The sequence below is a fragment of the Aphis gossypii genome, chromosome 1 (genome assembly GCF_020184175.1).
Source record: "Aphis gossypii isolate Hap1 chromosome 1, ASM2018417v2, whole genome shotgun sequence".
In the NCBI taxonomy this organism is placed as follows: domain Eukaryota; kingdom Metazoa; phylum Arthropoda; class Insecta; order Hemiptera; family Aphididae; genus Aphis; species Aphis gossypii.
Window position 1 is genome coordinate 69980635 of NC_065530.1, and position 3650 is coordinate 69984284.

General features: G+C 25.8%; 1 long non-coding RNA gene across 2 annotated transcripts; it reads right to left on the reverse strand.

The window, feature by feature from the left end:
- Nucleotides 1-2288: 2288 nt before the first annotated feature.
- Nucleotides 2289-3324, reverse strand: LOC126548920 (uncharacterized). 2 transcript variants are annotated; one of them, XR_007603036.1, is made up of 3 exons: nucleotides 3157-3324; nucleotides 2832-3017; nucleotides 2289-2725 (listed from the first exon to the last, which is right to left on the reverse strand). It is a non-coding gene; the product is annotated as an uncharacterized LOC126548920 (long non-coding RNA). The 2 variants fall into 2 exon arrangements; XR_007603037.1 differs by having other exon boundaries at nucleotides 2790-3017.
- Between the last annotated feature and the right edge of the window lie 326 nt (nucleotides 3325-3650).

Below are 3650 nucleotides of genomic sequence, written 5' to 3' on the forward strand. Positions count from 1 at the left end.
TTATGTTTAGCCAGTTTAATAATAATTACGCCCCTTATTAATCTAATGGTTGTAAAATGAAAGTTTTAAATTTAGCTGAAAATAATAACTTTTACATTTACTAGAATACGTGATGTCCAGTCTTCTAAGCACAAATTAATTGCGCAATATACATTGATTGTAATAACCGGGAACCGGAAGAATTATAACCTAAAACTTTAATTTCTATATCAGTCTAACATATGTATAATAAAAAAATTCTACAAACTTATTCAATTTTACGTTATAGCCATTTTATAGATTATTACTATCACGACACTGACACTGAAATTCAATGCAAAATATGGAAAACTCTTACGTAATTTATTATTATTAAACAAATATAATATGTCTACTATTATTGTCAATGAGTTCAACCACTGACCAATAAGGAAGGACTACTGCGTCGTGAGTCGTGACGTTTTATATAATACTAACTATTAGTGCATCATAAAATGGAAATACTTACCATTATTTTGACCACCTGTAGAGTATCTAATTTTAGAATAGCTGTGGATTATAACTTGATAAGTACGTGGAGAAAATACAGCGATCAAGTATTAGGCAGTCGCGGGTCGTCTAGATTTTTAAATATTATATTATGACAAATTTAAATTTCAAATAATCGTGAACAATGATTAATAGTGAATTGTGGTATTTATCAAAAACATAGTATTACATAGTAAATTACAGTATGAGAAGATACTTATATTTACTTTTACCATTATCATGGCAATATGGCATTGCAATTTTAAAACCCTGTAGATGCAGGCGTGATATATCTTAATTTTCTGTTGCTATATTACAGTTTAGAACAATGGTAAATACAACATTTTATTAAAATTGATACTCATCGATGTTCAATTCTCTCAAATTTATTGATTTGAAAAGTATGAACGTTATTTGAAATAAATACTAAATAGGGACGGACTGGCCTATAGTGAAAACTTGCGATTGCATAGTAGGCCTGAGCTGTATGATCTTTATCTAGGTATTATTAATAAAATTACGCAAAAATATTTAATAAAATTAGCGAAATTGAAATAAAACGCACTGTATACCTTTTTAAGCTAGTTCGACACTGAAAATAAAACCAAAACAACTAAAATTGATTTTTATAAAAAATTTATAATTTTTTTATTAGTTTAAATTTTTATTAAGAAAGGTTGCTACTGAATATAAAACCAAAAAATTACCAATGTACCAACAACTTACTTAAATTCCAATAGCAACCATATTATTAATTTTAAATTGTATAGTACTTATTTTGCTACTTGTGTTCCCATATAATTTTTAGAATTTATCATTTTTATCATTTTTTTTACAAAAATTATAATCTTCTCGAACACTAAGTAGCAGAATTTATCGTAGAAATGGTACAATTCAAGTGTCTAACTGATACAATCTATACATATAAGATGCCATAAATAACATACTTTTATATTTCCATAATTTTACATATGATTAAACACCTGTGACTAAATATGTATAATTATATTTGATCTGCAGGGTATAATTATAATTTATTTAATGAATATTGGTCTATTGTCATTAATCATTACATTGCATTATTGTGTGAATATTTAGACTACACCTAGAAAAAATATTAAATATTTGGTAGATAAACAATTTGACCTTGAAAACTTAAAAATTATTTCCCTTAATTTCTATAAAAACCCACGTTAGAATCCTTATCTCTTTTCTTGTTCACTACTCAACTGATAATAAATGGGATAATTTATTGATTTTGATCATTCTATACACATATTGGAAACACATTAAACAATACGTTTGTATTTTTAAAATATTTTATCTCATTGTAAATAAATTGCCAGTTAAATATTATGGTAATCTGTACAGGCTATACAGTGAAATTAATATTATATCTTGTAAAATTTGAGTATGAATTTTAATATACATATAATTAATCAACTTAATGATTTCTATATTATATTGAAATGTTTATTCTAATATAATTTTTAATTAGGTAATTTGTTATTAGAAATATAGCTGGGAATTAATGTCCAAAAAAAAAAAAAAAAAATTATTTTCTTAAACCAGATTGAAAGTACGTACCTATTTAAATCAAATCACATTTTGTTCTTGAAGCCTGTTTGTAATTATCTTTTAAATATTTCAACAATAAAAAGAAACATACTAAATATGTAATTCGTTAACAATCATTACTTTTATAATTTTAATTGTATGTATTTTCATAAATCAATTACATACTATTTTCACTATCTAGATTAAAATTTACAATAGTTCTGATTTATTTCCTAAATTGTTATCAATTTCTTTTAAAATTTGCAAGTTTATTTTGAATTTGGATTCGTATTCATAGGCTTAATTTGGAGCAGCTTATGTAAACTTAATCCAGTTTTTTAATTTATAATACATTTGATTTTAAATTAACTTCCTATTTTATGCTGCTATATTAGTACATACAAATTTATAGTACAACCATTTTTAAAATTTGAATATTGAATGTGTGGAATGATATGCAGAGATATTCAACATTAACAAATAAAGGTCTTCAATATCCTCAGATTTTCTATTAAAATTCCATATGTTTGTTTTGAACTCAGATAGTTTGGTACTTGGATTTGATGACTATCGGTACAAAATTATGGTAAAATAAAAATTATTCGTATTGTTACGCCATCGGTGTTATTGGTTTAATCTGTAGCCAACGCGTATGGAATCTCTATAAAATAGAGAAATAATCTGTATTAAATATTGATAATATTACTCTAAGAGTATTAATATACTCTAAAAAGTTTTTTTGGTCATATTTTTATTAAATTGCTAACAAAGAGATTCCATCAGCTTTCGTATAGGGTAATATCCTATGTATCTGTTGACTACGATAACAGTGTTATACTGTTATAGTACTTTGTGTGTGTATATGCGACGCTTGTGGCAATTTTTGACCACTATCGAGGTTGCAGTCGGGACCGCAGATGTCAGTACGACGACCTGAACCATTCTCAAGACGCCTACCATTGATTCAGTAGGTAGAAAGAACAGTTAAATGGTTATTATTGTTATTATTATTTTTTTTCAAACAACTATGTACATATTCATACGTAGGAGTTTGTATAAGACCTTCAAAATAGTATTACAATTTTAACGTACATTTCATTGATAGCCGCGTTTATCTATCTGTGGCAATATGTTTAGTCTTCAAAAAGTTGATATACACACGACCTACACACGATATACACATTACACACGATATACACACGAAAACAATTATTTTTAATAAATTAACATTACCTATGTATTTCAAGTAAAATGTATTGATTTCCCGACATATTATTGGGAGTTCATCTAAAGACAAACAAGAATAATTGTAGCCAGTTGAAATAATATAATCATTATAATCGTATTAAATAATAAAAACAAATGTAGCAAACTTTATTTTCTCATACATTATTTAAATTATTATATTTATATACTACGAAGAAATATTCGCCAATAAAATAATTCTTTAATCATATTTTCGATATTATAACGTAAAACATATGTGTAATGTATAAGTATAATAAAAACTTGATTCTCGCCCACAGTAGACCACTATACTGTCTTGAGAAATGTATTTGTGCATAATTTAGTTTTTGTAGGCGATT